At 41.5% G+C, this 18,504-nt stretch overlaps 1 protein-coding gene across 2 annotated transcripts in view; it reads right to left on the reverse strand.

Annotated features, from left to right (window-relative positions):
• Positions 1 to 18,504, reverse strand: part of arhgef49 (Rho guanine nucleotide exchange factor 49) — a 90,595-nt gene that overhangs the window by 58,393 nt on the left and 13,698 nt on the right. Inside the window, exon 2 of one of the 2 annotated variants that reach the window (XM_054746673.2) lies at positions 16,962 to 17,020. The exons of the other annotated variant lie outside the window; for it this stretch is intronic. The gene's annotated coding sequence lies outside the window, so the exon portion shown is untranslated. The remainder of the gene's footprint in view (positions 1 to 16,961; positions 17,021 to 18,504) is intronic. 2 annotated transcript variants of the gene reach the window in all.

Genomic DNA, 18,504 nt, shown 5'->3' on the forward strand with positions numbered 1-18,504 from the left:
GGAAACAAAGAAAACGCATTGAATGAGAAGGTGTGTCCAAACTTTTGACCTGTACTGTATATATATATATATATATATATATATATATATATATATATATATATATATATATATATATATATATATATATGTGTGTGTGTGTGTGTGTGTGTGTGTGTGTGTGTGTTAGAATTAAAAAAGTTAAAATCTTCTCAAGGTCCCATACAAAGTCACTAAGGTAGAATATAAAAGGTTTCTGCTACTTTTTGGGACGAAACACAGATTGGTATATTTAAAACCACTCAGTTTGTTATTAAGTTAATCCTCTGAACTCATGACAGCGTACAACTAAAGTACATAGTGTGTGGGGGGGTACTGACCCAAAGCCTACTTGGACAACCATATGAGAAATAAATAAGAATGTGATCACCACGAAGCATTTATCTAGTTCATTACTACATTTTCTATTGGCTCCTTGCAGATCTGATTGAATGAATGAATGAATGAGAGGTCACTAAAGAACTGGCATTCATGTTTCAGGAGTTACAGAAAGGAAACTCTGTGTGGTATCGTGAGGAATTAGTTGTTCATATAAATATCTGAGAACGCATAATAGTTCTTATTCACAGATGCCTACATATCAGGTTCCTGTTATTCATCTCCAAGAAATAGAAGAGGTGTTGTTACAATGGTGAGGCCAGGAGAGGCAGTAGAGGCTCTGTGTTACATGATGTTGGAAGAACAGTAGAAGAAGAGTGTGTCTGGGAGTAGTAAGTAACAAATGGATGCTGATGTTCTGTACATGTTCTGAATAGACGGTTCAGTAAACAAGTTTCAACGACACTCCGGAGTAAGGCTCAGTTATTTTATTTTTTGAAGATGCAACATCTTTTTGGCGACGAGGACGCTTAGGGGGAAGGAGTTTGGTTCGACCGGTCTGAAGAAAAAAAAAGTGACGGAGCCCGCTACAGGTTTGGCTAGCTTTTCAAAGAATGCAAAAGTTTGTCGGCTGGTAATAGAAGCCAGTAACCTCGAAGCAGAAATGGCTACAATTGGTACGCTAGTAGCGTTCGACCCAAAGAGTCAGACTTGGGATGAGTATACGGAAATACTCGAGCAGTTTTTCGCAGCTAACGAGATCGACGATGGAGAAAAACAAAGAGCGATCTTAATAAGTGTCGTCGGAGCAGCGACGTACAGCTTGATGCAAAACCTTCTCAGCCCGGCCAAACCCAAAGACAAGACCTTCCAAGAGCTGGTACTGCTGATGAAAAATCACTTTGACCCGAAGCCCAGTGAAATTGTGCAAAGGTACAAATTTGACTCTCGCTCCCGCAAGCCGGATGAAACGGTCATGGAATACGTAGCGGAGCTGCGTCGCCTGGCGCAGGATTGTGACTATGGCAACACGTTACAACAAATGTTGAGAGACAGGATCGTGTGCGGAATTAAAGATGATCGAATTCAGAGACGTCTCTTGTCAGAAGTAGATCTTACGTTTGACAAGGCCCTGTCAATTGCAGTAGCCATGGAGACTGCAAATAAAAATGCACAGGATCTGCAAACCTCAGGGGTGACAGCAAAATGTTTTAATCTCAGCAAAGGACAACAGGAGAGTCGTACCTTTACAGGAGAACGCAAGGAGTGTTATCGTTGCACAGGAACTAAGCACACAGCGGGAGACTGTAAGTACAAACAAGAAAAATGCCATGCTTGTGGTAAAGTGGGACACATAGCCAGAGCTTGTAGAAGCAAGACTAAACTGAACCAGAAAAAGTATGCATCGACATATGTAAAGAAAGACAGAAAGCAGAGTTCACACTACCGTACTCACAAAGTGGGCGAGGAAAAAGATAACGGCCAAACTGACAGCTCTGAGGATGAGTCGTTCACGATGAACTGTGTTAAGTGCAGTCAAGAGCACAAAAGAAAAGTGTACAAGTTAGGGCGTGGCAGTGTGGTACACTTGAGGAAAGTAGACCCCTACACTGTAGATATGCAAATTGATGGAAAAAGGGTGAACTTTGAAATAGACACCGGGTGTTGCCTAACCGTCATGAACGAAGCAACATTCAGAGAAACGGGAAAAAACACTAAGCCCCTTAGCCTGCAGCCCATCAAAATCAAGCTGGAAACTTATACAGGGGATCCTGTTAAGGTAATTGGTGCAACACGAGTCAGTGTAAATTACAAGCAGCAGAAAAAACATCTGCCTCTGGTGGTGGTCGAAGGCGACGGCCCCAACTTGCTAGGTCGCGCTTGGCTTGAGGAAATTAAATTGGACTGGAATGAAGTAAAAAACAGTCGTAACCACAGAAAGCTGCACCGAGTCCAAACAACGGAAAAAACACTTCAGCAGGTGTTAAATGAACATGAGGCTGTATTCAAAGAGGAGCTGGGCACCCTGAAAGGCATGAAAGCTGTGATTCATGTGAAAGGTGATGCCACTCCACGTTTTTTCCGTCCACGTTCTGTTCCCTATGCTATGCGAGCAAAAGTCAATGAGGAAATAGATCGACTTTTGAAAGAAGGCATCATCTCGCCAGTTAAATATGCTGAATGGGCGGCACCAGTAGTGCCAATTCTGAAGCCCACGGGGAAAATAAGACTGTGTGGAGATTACAAGCTTACTGTAAATACAGTGGCTTCCCTGGAGCAGTATCCCCTACCCAGAATGGAGGACTTGTTTGCCACACTGTCCGGGGGTAAGCAGTTCTCAAAATTAGACATGAGCCACGCTTACCAGCACATCCTCTTGGATGACGAATCAAAAAAGTACGTGACAGTAAACACACCTAGGGGGCTGTTCACGTATAACAGATTGCCTTTTGGAGTGGCCTCTGCTCCAGCAATATTCCAGAGGACCATGGAAAGTCTCTTGAAGGGGATACCTCAGGTAGCTGTGTATTTAGATGACATCTTAGTGACTGGAGTGGATGAGAAAAGCCATCTAAAAAACCTGGATGAGGTGTTGACCCGGTTGGAGGAGGCTGGGTTGAGGTTAAAGAGGTGCAAGTGTGTTTTCATGCAAGAGGAAGTGGAGTACTTGGGGCACATAGTGGATGCTCAGGGGCTCCACCCAGTGGAAAAGAAAGTTAAAGCCATCAGGGATGCACCTACCCCCACAAATGTCACTGAACTGAAAGCATACTTAGGGTTGCTAAATTACTATAACAAGTTCCTTCCAAACCTGGCAACCCTACTGGCACCCTTACATGAACTTTTGAGACACGAGGTACAGTGGACATGGCAAAAGAGACAAGAGGAAGCCTTTCAGAAATCCAAGAACCTGTTGAACTCAGCAGAGGTGTTAGTTCATTATTCTGCTGACCGGGAGTTGGTTCTCTCCTGTGATGCATCCCCATACGGCGTAGGTGCCGTATTGTCAGATAAGATGGAGGATGGAAGTGAGAGACCTTTGGGGTTCATGTCACGCACACTCTCTCCTGCTGAAAGGAAGTATTCTCAGCTGGACAAAGAAGGCTTAGCGGTGATATTTGGCATCAAGAAATTTCACAAATACTTGTATGGCCGAGTTTTCACGATTTACACAGATCATAAGCCTCTAATCTCACTGTTCAATGAAAAGAAGCCTATACCTCAGATGGGCTCACCAAGAGTACAACGATGGGCCGTGACATTGAGTGCTTACGAGTACAACATCAAGTACAAGCCAGGTAAACACCATGAAAACGCGGATGCGCTCAGCCGGTTGCCGGTACCAGATTCAACATCTGAGCAAGAAATGGCTGAGCAGGTTTTAATGATGGATGTACTGGATGACGCTTTGGTGGACACTGCACAGATCAAACGATAGACAGCGAAGGATGTAGTGTTGTCGCAAGTACACGAGTACACCTTAAAGGGTTGGCCAGTTCAGACCGATGCCGGTTTAAAACCGTATCGACAGAGGAAGCTGGAACTGAGTGTGAGGGATGGTTGCGTGCTCTGGGGAGCCAGAGTAATTATTCCCACCAAAGGCAGAGACAAAATATTGAAACTCCTGCACCAGACTCATACAGGTATGTCGAAGATGAAAGGCTTGGCTAGGTCTTATGTATGGTGGCCAGGGATGGATGAGAGCATGGAAAGAGAAGTGCAGGCATGTGAAGAGTGTCAGAAACACCATAAGTCACCACCGACCGCACCATTGCACCCGTGGGAGTGGCCGGAGTCCCCATGGTCCAGAATCCATGTGGACTATGCAGGGCCTTTCCTCGGGGAGATGTTTCTAATCATTGTGGATGCTCATTCCAAGTGGATGGACGTGTACCCTGTGAAATCCTCGACATCGCAGGTGACTGTAGAGAAACTGCGCCAGAGTTTCAGTGTATTTGGGCTACCTAAAATGTTAGTTTCAGACAACGGAACATGTTTCACCAGTGCTGAATTTGAGTCATTCATGAAACAGAATGGAATTGACCATGTGAGATCTGCTCCTTTCCACCCTTCTTCAAATGGGCTGGCTGAGAGGGCGGTACAGACCTTTAAGGAGGGGATGAAGAAAGTCAAAGGTGATACCTTGCAAACCAGACTGTCTCGATTTCTGTTCAGTTATCGCATCACGCCGCACGCCACTACTGGTTTATCACCAGCAGAGTTGATGATGTCACGGAGACTCAGATCAGTTTTGGACCTGCTCATGCCTGATGTAAAAAATAAAGTGCAGCACAAACAATTGAAACAGAAAGAAAATCATGACACCAAGAAAAGACTGAGGAGTTTCACACCAGGAGACCAGGTCTTCATCAGAAACTACTCCTATGGCCCAAAGTGGATTCCTGCAGTCATTGTGAGAGCATCGGGTCCAGTGTCTTACATTGTTACCATTGGATCAGGTCAAACTATGAAGCGGCACGTGGATCAGGTGAGAGCAAGAGTGGCCCAGTACAGTGACACTGTGCCCAGTACAGTGGACAGGGAGGTGGAGCCATTGCAGGACCAAGAAGCAGTGCCTGAGTGCTTTTGGCCAGCCGGGACATCGCCACAACCTACGGCATCGGAGTTGCCTGATGCTCCGGAGACTCCGGCTCCTGGAGACCCCTCCGTGTCACCCGTGTTGCGACGTTCTCAGCGAGAGAGACGTCCACCAGAGACTTTAAAGCACTTTGTTAGATAGTGTGAGATCTTCCAGGAATAGAGCAACACAGTGTTCTGATATAAGTGAATATATGTTAGGTTGGATGGTTACCATGATTACGTGTTGCTTGTTTGTTAAGCATTCTTTAGATAAATCATTATTTTGTAGATCACGGTGGAGTTGGACTTAAAGGGGGAGGAGATGTGGTATCGTGAGGAATTAGTTGTTCATATAAATATCTGAGTACGCATAATAGTTCTTATTCACAGATGCCTACATATCAGGTTCCTGTTATTCATCTCCAAGAAATAGAAGAGGTGTTGTTACAATGGTGAGGCCAGGAGAGGCAGTAGAGGCTCTGTGTTACATGATGTTGGAAGAACAGTAGAAGAAGAGTGTGTCCGGGAGTAGTAAGTAACAAATGGATGCTGATGTTCTGTACATGTTCTGAATAGACGGTTCAGTAAACAAGTTTCAACGACACTCCGGAGTAAGGCTCAGTTATTTTATTTTTTGAAGATGCAACACTCTGTGACCCATATGCTCAGATGTGTCACTCTACAGTCCTGCATTGGCTGATTGAAAGCCCTATGACCAAAGAATAGCCTTTCTGTCATAATCAGCATGCCTGCAGCCATGCAATACACAGAACCAACATGGCCTTTTTAATGGGAGGCCATGAAATCCAATTTCTCTGTCAGTCTATCCTTTTTTTACAGAATTACACTCAAAGCACTAAAAACTGAAGCATTTCTGCACCAAATCCAGTGCTGATGTCATATTCAGCTCCATTTCTACGAGGCACTAAAAAACAGAAAATATCATCATAGTAGAGCACAGAGCAAAGGTCTAAGTAAATATGATTAAAAACAGATGCATCATGATCATTTGTTAACAATCATGAATCAGCTTAGAAGATGAAGTAATCGCCCTGCTTTTGGCTGGTACGGTGAGCTGAGCGTATTCTTCAGAATGAACTGGCTTGCTCAACCTCAGTCATGATAGGAAGTCTCTAAACCACAAAGATCAAGGTTATTCCCCTATTCCGCAGACACAATAAAAACTGCTGCGTGGGAGGCAGAAAAACAATTAACCATCAAAATTCAAGCCTGGGCGCACTGCAAAAACATCCGTATTTACACATCAATAGAAGAGGGCTGGCCGGGACATTACACCATGCAGAATATTCAGACGGTGGGACCGGCTTTTTGAATTTCAATGACTCTGTATTCTGGCAGAAAATAAGGATTGGCTGTTGGGTGAAATTATTCTTCTTCACAATGAGGTTTGCATCTGACATGAGCTCTGCAGCTATAAACAGAATTAGTGCATATCATTTAAATTACCACCATTTTAAAAAGTCAATTAAGAAGCTTGTGGATATAAAGTAGAAAAAATAAAAGGTAGATTACTTAACCTTGAAAAATGTTTTGTTAAATTTTAATTTTTTTTATGTAAACGTGATTTAATCATAGATGGCATTCTGAATGGCCTCAGTTCCGATAAATTGGGTGTTTATCATGTCTGATGTGCAAACAGCTGGCTCCAATGAAAAACATCATAAGTAAAACAGAAAAGCTGTGTGAAAATGTATGTTCAAAATGTAACCATAGAAACATTACTTGTAGGGCTGGGCGATATATCGATATTTTTTTTAAATATCGGTATGATTTTTAAACAAGATATAAGATGACTTTATATCTTTATATCAATATAACTGGTCAAACTGCTATGCTAGCAATTAGCCACTATGCTAGCGACATGTTGCTCCTTCTCTAAGTGGTTATTGCATGTATTCTCACAAGTTTGCTCAATCTGAGAGCCTCTGGGTAATTGTGCTGCTCTAAACTTTGGATTTGGCGTCCTGGTTTTTAATTATTTGGGGACGCTCAACGCCAATGGAGTTCTGTTAATTCATCCTGCTTGTGCGAAGAGACGAGTCAAGTCCCTCCCTCCCTGTGAGGAAACAGCTACAGAAAGCCGGAGTGGCCAAATTACCTCAAACATATTGTAAGGGTTTGAATAGTTAACTATAGGGTTACAGTTTTATTTTGAAGGTGAGCTCAATGGGAGAGAAATGTTGTTCCGGTTTTTTCCCCGCTCTGGTTTGCTATGCTAGTAAATACTCTGTTACGAGCGATTCTGTTGAAAAAGTTATGTTTGTAAGGCGTGGGTTACGGTGACAGTAGCTGAAAATAATACTCATAAAAGAGCAACCAGAGACTCTGAGTCATTACAGTATAATCGCTGATATGAGCCAATACTGTTAGAGTCTAGCCATGTTTGCCCTAATAACTAATAACTCCACGGTGCGTGGGTGATCTTCAGTAGATGCAATTACATCATCATACATTTAGTTTAACTAGATTTATTTTCTCTGGACAAGAAATACGATATGGGCCACCTCTAGATGAAATTTAAATAATTTTACAGTAATTATAAATATATAATTAAAAAGTGCCTGTGGGGCATTTGATACACCTCTAGCTCTCAACTCTGTGTGTGTGTGTGTGTGTGTTATTTTATTTTATTCATTTTATTTTATTTATTTATTTTGGTCATTTAAAAGGAAAAGAAAGAACACATTAATACAGAATCTCAATTATAGTAACCAAAAAGGTGTAGGCTGAAGCCTAGCTTTTTATGCCTACCCTATTTACTCAATCACATTACTTCTCAAAAAAAAAAAAAAGAAATGACAATAATAAGATAAAAGTAATGTAATAATAAAAATGAGAGTAAGATAAAAATAATAATGATGATAATAATAACTGAAATATATTGAGCAACAACAACCATAATTCAGCAAGAGGAAAAATGCCCAAAACTAAAGACAAAATATACAAAACTACCAGTAATCTTAATAAGTCAATGTATGATAATGATCAAAACAGAGATTTAAATACTATAACTTGTGCAAGAACATTACATTTTCATTCACATCTATCAGATACACTAGCTCACACATACAGTCATTATGGTAGTATGACATCATCTTCTTGACGTACATTTTTTAAAATGATTTAACAGTTTTACATGCCCTGATTCCAGTGTCCAAGTTATTCGATAATTTGACTCCTACTGTTGTGCAACTCTGACTTCTAACATTTGTTCTTACTTTCTCTCTGACAAATTGTCCTTCTTCCCTTAGTTCATACTGAGTTTCTTTGACCTGGATTAGCTTCTGAATGCAATCCAGAAATATTTTATTTTGTACTTTATAGAGTACTTGTGCTGTTTGTAGTTTGACCAGGTCTGTAAATTTAAGTATTTTTAGTTGTATAAACAGTTGGTGCATGGTAATCAGAGTTGGTAATTACTCTTATTGCTTTTTTCTGTAGTAAAACTATGGGTTTTATGTGAGATTTGTAAGTGTTTCCCCGGACCTCCAGACAGTACATCATATGAGGAAGTACTAATGATTGGTATAAGAGTAATAATGATTTACCATTTAGAATATGTTTAGATTTATTTAACACTGCAATAATTTTAGACATCTTAGTTTTAACATTTTCTATGTGCGGCTTCCAGCTCAGCCTTTGGTGTAATGTGACACCCAAGAATTTAATTTCACTTACTCTTTCTATTTCTACCCCATTTATTATTAATTTAGGAAGATTGTTTTGTTTTTGTTTTCCAAATATAATGTATTTAGTTTTACTTAGATTTAAAGAGCAAGTCACCCCCTACAAGAAACTTACTCCACTCCCACTTCATGTTTGAAAAATGCAACAAATGCTGTTGCTTGGCAGACCGAGAGGGCGGAGCCGCTAACAAATACACACACACACAGGCTCACAATGGCATTATGACATCATAATATACCAGATGACATCATAGCATACCTCTTAGCCAATAGCGGTGGCAGATTTAAATTCAAATACAGTGCAGAATTTTTCCCTGACAACGGCACAACACTGAAAGTTTTAGGCACAATATTTGAATTTTAACCAAGATGCACTGAACTGCCAAATTATTGACGACACGTGTCTGTAGCATGATTAGACACTCCTTTATATAGTTTATCAGCAAAAAAAAAGTGATTCGGGGGTGACTTGCTCTTTAATGATAATTTGTTACTGTCAAACCAGGTCTTTAGTATTTTTATGTTTATGTTTATGTGCTTAGCAGACGCTTTTACCCAAAGCGACTTACAATTTTTATTTTTTTTTTTACCTATAGGGCATGTTGTGATCTGTGGGGGAAACCGGAGTACCCGGAGAAAACCCACGCATGCATGGGGAGAACACGCAACTCCACGCAGAAAGGCCGCAGCCGAGTTTCAAACCTGCGACCTTCGTGTTGCGAGGCAACAGTGCTAACCACTGCGCCACCATGCAGCCCATGTTTTTAGTTCACTTCCAACCATATTCAATAGTTGTTCTATGTCTTTCCCTGTGATATACATATTGGTATCATCTGCAAAGAGAATGTAGTTCAACTGATTGGTTACTTGATGTCAATTATGTAAAGTGTGAATAACTTGGGTCCTAACACTGAACCTTGAGGTACCCCACAGTACACTTGTTTTGTTGGTGATTTTACATTTTGGATTTCTGTGAATTGTTGTCTTCCTGTTAAGTAGCTTTTTAATCAGTTACAGTATATGCTGTTCCTTTTATGCCATATTTATATAATTTGGTTAGCAGGATATTGTGATCTATTGTATCAAAGGCTTTCTTAAGATCTAAATAAATTCCTATTGTATTATTTTTATTATCAATCATTTCAGCTATTTCCTCTATCATGCTAATTGTTGCCATTGCCGTTGATCTTTTTGTTCTGAATCCATACTGATGCTCACTTAGTAGATTATTTTTTCAATTAAATCATCCAATCTGCGTACAAATATTTTCTCTGTTATTTTGGAGAACTGAGACAAAAGAGAGATTGGCCTGTAGTTGTATGACTGTTTTTTATCACCGGATTAAAATATTTGTACAACTTTCGCAATTTTCATTTTACTGGGGAAAATACCTGTTTTAAATGATTGATTACAAATGTATGCAAACGGTTTTGCAATACATTCTATTATACTTTTTATTAATGGCATGTCAAAACCCTCAGAGTCTTTTGATCTATTGTCTTTACAATTTTTTACAGTGGAAATGACTTCTTTTTCATCAGTGTCCTAAATAAACATGGTATTTATATTAGCAGTTATGTGTTTAGTAACATAAATTTCACTTACGGGTTTTCCTATCTTATTATATTATATATATATATATATATTATTATTATATTTACAAAATAATCATTTAGTGCGTTAGCCATTTCTCCATGTTCATTTATAGGAATTCCATTTTCACTGGTCAGAGCCTCAGTTGGGCTTAATTTGCTATCGTTATTATTAATATATTTTAATATTTTCCATGTTCCTTGGGCATTACTTTTGTTCAGTTGTAGTAATTTGTCATAGTATTCCTTTTTACTAGTTCTAATTATAGTTGTTAGTTTGTTTTCATATGATTTGTATCTGTTTTCTGCCTCTTTTGTTCTTGTTTTTATGAATACTTTATATAGTGTATTCTTCTTTTTACAGGCATTTTGTAGCCCCTTTGTCATCCATGGCTTATTATTTTGTTGTTGTTTTTGTTTTCTAATTGGACAGTTTTTATTGTAATATTCAAGTATTTTTGTTAAAAAGGTTTCAAATGCTTTACTTGGATCATGCTGCTTATATAGTTTGTATTGTTATAGAGATAGTTTTCTGGATCTATGTAGTTATCTAATTCGTATACTTTATATTCTGTGTGGTCAGAAGATTGTGTCATCATTATTCTTATGGTTTATTTTGTTCCTGCGTTCATTTCCATAGTCACTCATACTTTTCCAGCTCCTCTATGTGTTTAAGCGCTAAGACTGTGGCTTCCTCTGGTGACCCATTCAGTTTATTGAATGTTTTACAGTTTGCTGTCCGTGTTGACTGTATTTTTCTCTGTTTTTTTAAGATACATGCCTTCCTTGCAATCTCTGCATTTTTCTTTGTTAAATGTTCATTTACGTACACTTCAGTTCCTTAGAGTTTTTTTTCCCTTGTTTGAGGAGGGCATTTTTAAATTTCCTGTTTGTGAATCGTAAAATTATGGCAGGTTTGGCATCTTTGTTTTTACCGGGCAATGGATGGCAAGCTTCAATGTCTGTGTTAGATATAGCTATTCCTTTATTAGTAAGGAAGGTTGTCACCTGGTTCTCCAGAGAGTTCATGTCCATGTCAGTGTGCACCTTCGGGTTGGGTTGGCTGGTGTTGGTGTATGCGTGTGTCTGCTCTGTCTTCTCGATCCCCAGTGAGTCGTGGTGGATGGCTGCTTATACTGAGCCAGGATCCTCTCGAGGTTTCTTCCTGTTAAAAGGGAGTTTTCATCTCCACTGTCGCTAAATGCTTGCTTAGTATGAGGATTGCTGTAAAGTCACTGACACTCGTCAGTGACTTGATGCAATTTGCTGGGTTCCTTATATAGGAAACTTTTTCAGATTGGCTTGATGAACTGACCTGTATTGGAACGTTTATTATGTGAAGTGCCTTGAGACAACTCTTGTCGTGATTTGGTGCTATATAAATAAACTTAAATTGAATTGAATTGAACATCTAAACCTGTTTTTGCTGCTTCCATATGATTTAAGAGTGAACGTTTTAATCAGGAGAACAAAAAATGGGCACATTTTGAATAATGGCTCTAAGTTGCTCTGCCTCGCCTCAAAGTTTTAGTTTTGTCTCCTAAAGATGTTCAAACATGAAGAAACAAAGCACCGCTGCTGGGGGCTGTGCAAATCAGACTCTAGATACCCAAATTGGATGTTTGTCTAACATTAGCATTAGCATCCAGCATTAGCACTTGTGCGTCAAATGTATACCATACCAAATTTCTTTATAAATGCACATTTAAGTGTACGATATAAAAATAGCCATTTTTACCAGAAATATCAGAATTTAATCTTTATCTAAAATGATTCAGCCCTAATTTAAAGTTCAATATTCTATAGAAAGAAAAGTATTCAAAAGTGGGAAATGTTTAAGATCATCTCAGCTGTCCCAGAGGGTTCACCCCTAAGTCAAAGGTCAATAAAAACCCAAGAGCTCCATTTCAGACTCTACAGGCCTAAGTGAGCAGATTAGAGATTTCAGTTCATAACAGGGGAATCAGAAAAAGAAGTTTGACTTCTCAAAGGTCCCAGGTCAAAATTCTGTTTAAAACCAATACGACAGATTAAATTAGTTTATCAAAGTTGCATCTAAAGAAACCAAAAAACTTCTAGAATAATGTCCATTGGACAGGAGAAGAAAGTAGAGATGTTTACCCATAATGCACATCATAAAGTTAGTAGAAACAGCTGATTCCTGCTATCAGCATGGTGGTAGAGGGCTGATGATTTGGGCTCCTTGTAATCCCTGGCGTCCCCTAAAACCTAATTCATATTTCTGTGGTGGTGCTGAGACACACAACGCCATTATGCATTGGTGCAAGGGCTCTCTCAGTCCTGGGGATGGACTGTCCAATCTCGGGGGCAGAAGTTGCTGAAGTAGTCAAACAACTACACAGTGGTGGAGCACTGGGGCGGATGAGATTCGTCCTGGGTATCTCAAGGCTATGGATGTTGTAGGGCTGTCGTGGTTGACACGTCTCTGCAACATTGCGTGGTCATCGGGGGCAGTTCCTGTGGAGTGGCAGACCGGGGTGGTGATCCCAATTTTTAAGAAGGGTGACCTGAGGGTGTGTTCCAACTATAGGGGATCACACTCCTCAGCCTCCCTGGAAAGGTCTACTCCAAGGTACTTGAGAGGAGGGTCTGATCGACAGTTGAATCTCAGATTGAGGAGGAGCAATGTGGTTTTTGTCCTGGCCGTGGAACTGTGGACCAGCACTATACCCTTGCAAGGGTGATGGAGGGGGCATGGGAATTTGCCCAACCAATCCACATGTGTTTTGTGGATTTGGAGAAGGCTTATGACTGTGTCCCCAGGGGCACCCTGTGGGGGACGCTCCAGGAGTATGGGGTGGGTGGCTTTCTGTTAAGGGTGTAACGTTATGAAGTTCATTATTTTCAGCTCCACACAGCTGCCCCTGTACACAGTAACACCCGTGTAGAAAACGCCAAGGTCGGGTGTTCCTCAGACTGTTTACATTCCAGGAGAAGAGCCAGAAGGAGAAGAAGAACGCTTTTCAATAACCAAAGTACTTAATTTGTGATTAAAGCTATTCGAACCAGATGTTGATCAATAATAATCAAGTGAATGATCTGTGGAATAAAGATGTCATGATTTATGTGTTTAATGAAAACAGGACTACTGCACAGACAGACTGACCCTCATCTCCATAGAAACGCATGACACATTGTTCCAACCAATCAGAGCTTTCGACTGCCGCAAGAGAATCTGGCTTGTTGACTTAAAGTGTCCAATCTGCTTTACTAAAACTTATCAACAATTCAGAGATATAAAACAAGGCAACGCCATTTTAAGCTCAGTTCCATTTTGACTTCAGTTCTATTCACCGTCATCCCAAAGAGAAGCACAGCCTGGCCAGATGTGTTTTCTTCTTTAAACTAAGAACTGTGAAGTTGGAGATTTTCGTCGTTTAACAACCAGACGACATCCTTTCAAAATAAGAGCACCTGCTGACGCTGCCGATTGTTACCTGGGTCGACCCTTCAGACGGGCTTTGAAACGCTGCGATCGCTGTTTCGACCAGCTCCAGCGCACATCCGAGGTCTTCAGACCTGGCATTTCCTGATCTACCTGGGAGGCCCCCACTGGGTACGTACACGGCAAAATAGCAGCTCATGTCATCACTTTATAAGCCTCGTGATATCTAGTCATAACAATCAGACTACCAGATTCAATGACGTCAGCCTAAGGAGTCTGAACCAACCACACACACACATCGAACATCACATTCATTTCCAAACAACACAGAGTTAGTCCTGGTAGATTGTTAAGAATTTATAATTATACGATCCCAACTCTCTCTCTTTTCTTGTCTCAAAGTCAATACAGTGTTTAATTAAACTCCCTGATGATAAAAACAGCCCATCTTCTGATTATAACAAGTGATCTACTTACAGTATATTAAAATACAACTCTAGATAGTTTCATCACTCTATTTCTCTACAAGGGCCATTCAGTCCCTTTACCAGAGGAGCGTGAGTTTGGTCCGCATTGCCGGTAGTAAGTCGGACCTGTTCCCAGTGAGGGTTGGACTCCGCCAGGGCTGCCCTTTGTCACCGTTCTGTTCATTACCTTTATGGACAGAATTTCTAGGTGCAGCCGTGGTGTGGAGTGTGTCGAGTTTGGTGGTAGGAGAATTTCGTCTCTGCTTTTTGCGGATGATGTGGTCCTCCTAGCTTCATCCAGCTCTGACCTTCAGCTCTTGCTGGGTAGGTTCGCGACCGAGTGTGAAGTGGCTGGGATGAGGATCAGCACCTCCAAATCTGAGACCATGGTTCTCGACCGGAAAAGGGTGGCTTGCCAAAACCGGGTCAGGGGAGAGGTCCTACCTCAAGTGGAGGAGTTTAAGTATCTCGGGGTCTTGTTCACGAGTGAGGGTAAGAGAGATCGGGAGATCGACGGGCGGATTGGTTCAGTGTCTGCAGTGATGCGGACGCTGAGCCGATCTGTCGTGGTGAAGAGGGAGCTGAGCCAGAAAGCCAGGTTCTCGATTTACTGGTCGATCTACGTCCCAATCCTCACCTATGGTCATGAGCTTTGGGTAATGACCAAAAGAACGAGATCGCGGATACAAGTGGCCGAAATGAGTTTCCCACGTAGGGTGGCCGGGCTCAGCCTTAGAGATAGGGTGAGGAGCTCGGACATTCGGGGGGGACTCGGAGTAGAACAGCTGTTCCTCCGGATCGAAAGGAGTTAGTTGAGGTGGTTTGGGCATCTGGTCAGGATGCCTCCTGGACGCCTCCCTGGGGAGGTGTTTTGGGCATGTCCTGCCGGCAGGAGACCCCCGGGTCGACCCAGGACACGTTGGAGAGGTTACATCTCCAATCTGGTCAGGGAACACCTTGGGGTCCTGCCGGAGGAGCTGGTGGAGGTGGCTGGGGAGAGGACGGTCTGGAGCTCCCTAGTTGGGATGCTGCCCCTGTGACCCGGACCCGGATAAGCGGAGGAAGACGACGAGAACTACGATGATAAGATAATCACTTTTGCGTATTTCTGACAAATCATACATCATTTCTGAACGAGGCAAACTCCGGAAAGCCGCTTTAACCCTCTTGCACATGCAAAAATGTGTTTCTAGTTCTGACATCCCTCTCCAGCACGGTTAACGAGAAACTGGGTTAAGTTTAGGGGAAGGTTAAATACCAAGAGGTTAGAGGTTAAATGTCGGTTAAATGTGCGTTTTACTGCAGGCGTCGGAAACCAACTCCCTGGCGTCGCCTTTGAAAACAAATGCTTGGTCAACCATCGTCATTTTTCAATGCTTTGGGTGCGAGAACGTGTTGGACTGTAATAGTGGCAGCATACTCCAGAAAAGCGCTACGCCCTCTGTTTACCTGGCAGGGAATTGCTTTGCAACACTCCCTAGCTGACAGAGAAGTCAACAGAGAAAACATCTCCTTCAATGTGTGTGTGCAACTCCACACTCAAGTATAAATTTGGCTCAACAACTCTGGAGATCCAAGTACTCTAGATTATAATGTGGGTCCATCTGTCTGACAGCTGAAGTTTGGACTGAAAAAGACATGAATCATGGAGACTGAACTGTTGTGGTGGGGCCTTAAATATGTGAGCAGAATCAAATGTCTGCAAACATCAACGAACTGAAGCAATGTAATGTAGAATGGACCAGAATCCTTTCAGAACTGAGACAGATTACATCGAGCTACTGCTGCCGACAGATGTGCCAGTGTGTGTTTCTGACACACACAGTTGTTGTGTTTCCGTAGAAACTTGATTTGAACGAGGCTCAGCTACAGGACAATACTCCTCACCATCTGATGGTGAACAAAGAATCTACAATGGATTTAAAAGCCATCACATTTTAACCCATCTTTAAAGCCTTTATATGTTCCATTAAATCAATGCAACAAAATATGCACATAATGAATAAAATGTGTTTCTAATTTAGTATCTAATGATATGGAACTAAGCCAGAGGAATGAAGTGCACAACAGTAGCTTAATCTATATTTCACCATGCAGCCACATTGCTTCAGGCAGAGCAGAAACACAGTCGGAGCATGGGCCTTCAGCCTCTTGAACTACACAGCTTCCTCTGGGACCTGGCTGATCAAGGAGTCAACCTCTCTGCTGAACAAGTCGATTCCTTTGCTCTCAGGATGATCCTCCTGGTGAAAATCCTATCCGACCTGAATCTCAACAGTGCGGTGGCGAGTAAATAGATGTTTTATAAACACACATAAAAACAGGAGATGTCTTCAATCTGACAGGTAGTACACAAACAGCAGAGGATTCTAGTCTTATTAGCATTCTGTATCTGGCTCTATGGCACACACACACACACACACACACACACACACACACACACACCAGAAGCTCCCTCCGCTGAGAGGACTGTAAGTTGCCTGTGTGGAACATCACTGACAACGATGACTCAAAAAGAAAAACAGGCTGTAGGGTAAAAATCCTCTTAGAGTTGCTATTTTTGTCTTTTTATTCTGCCAAAAACACACTGATAGTTAATCACTTCAGAGCTGCAGCAGAAGGGAAATGTACCTATTGTCACAATTTAAAAAAATAATTACAGACAGTCTGCTGAGGTTTGAAATATATGATAAATAAACCTCCAAAAGAAAATTTAACAAAATAACACAATTATCTGAAAATACATTTAACTCTAATCAACTTTTTCTTGAACACTTTTGTGATTTATTATTCAGTGCAAAAACACATATTGAGCTGAGACTGAAAAGTAATATACAATAAAAGATCTTACCTCACAGGACTAGCAGCCTGAAATATTGAAGCAGCTGTTCTATTTTTACATCTCTATTCCTAAAAGAAGACAGAAATACAAAAAAAATTGGTAATTTTTTGCCTTTTGTGTCTCGCTGATGGAAGAAAGGTCCCTGAGTTTTGGCTGAAGGACTAAAAGGTGAGCAATAATGTCTTTGTTGTGTCAGTTTCTGATTGGTTGTCAGATAAACCACTGGACAAATGTTAATTAAACACCTGCAAAGTAAATGTACAAACAACTGGAAATGTTTCTGAATCAGACCAATTCAAGATGGCCCCCACAGCTCATGGCTAAACAAATGGGGCTAAAATTCAGTTTTACAACTACTGAAATTGAAATGATTGTACAGAAAGAGAGAAATTAGAAAACAATCTTTATCGCAGCTGATTTCAACATTACAATATCCATCCATCCATTTTCTGCTGCCTATCCAAGGTCAGGTCATGAAGGTAACAGATCCAGAAGGGAAGCCCAGACCTCTCTCTCCCCAACAACATTCTCCAGCTTCTCTTTTGGGATCATACGAAACTCCCAGACTAGAAAGGATGAGTACATTTTCCACTGAGCCCCAGGTCTGCCTTGAGGTCTTCTTCTGGATGGAGGCAGCCAGGAGGCATCCTAATAAGATGCGCAAACCACCTCAGCTGACTCCTTTCTTTGCAGAGGACCAGCTCCTCTATTCTGTGCTCCCTAGAGCGACAGAGCTTGGGACACTTGGAACCACATTAAAGCTGATACTGAAAAGTGGTAGCAACCACAGATCTGTAACTAATAGAAACCGACTGAAACCACACAGAGCTGTGTTGAGTAGTGCTGGTAGAAAAACTCCTAAAGGTACAAAGGAAGCAGCTGTTGTTATAGCTACAATCTAGGTCCCATGATGGCTGGTGAGAGGTCGAAAGTAGATGAACACGTAAACAGAGCTTTGCATTTTGGCTCAGTTCCTTCACCATGACACTCTGGAGCAATGGCCTCATTACTGCAGAAGCTCCAGTCAATTTGTTCTACCATCATTTGGGAACAAGACATCAAGGCATTGGACTTATTCCCTTTGAGGCAAAGACTCACTCCCAAGACATCAGGTGCTTTGCCTCTCATTCATGTTTCTACACACTCAGCTGTGAAACCAACACATTCTCACACTCGAAGCAGCTAAAACTGATGAAGGGTGACCAAGCATTTGTTTCGAGCATCGACGCTCTGTGCCAGAGCTTCGGTTTCCAAAGCCCATGGGAAAACGCACATTTCACCAATATTTAACCTCTAACCTCTTGCTATTTAACCTTCTCCTCACCTCCATCCTAACCTTAACCCAGTTTCTCATTCTAAACTTCCCGTTAACTATATTTGAGACGGACGATACAACTAGAAACAAAGTTTTGCATGCTCAACTTTGGGTTAAGGTTGGGGTGAGGGGAAGGTTAAATTGCAAGAGGATAAAAGGTCACAATTCGGTGAAATCTCCATTTTACCGCCGGCATCAGAAAGTGACGCTCTGGCATAGCGCGTGGCCTCCCGATGC

This window comes from Nothobranchius furzeri, chromosome 14 (assembly GCF_043380555.1).
Source record: "Nothobranchius furzeri strain GRZ-AD chromosome 14, NfurGRZ-RIMD1, whole genome shotgun sequence".
NCBI lineage: Eukaryota > Metazoa > Chordata > Actinopteri > Cyprinodontiformes > Nothobranchiidae > Nothobranchius > Nothobranchius furzeri.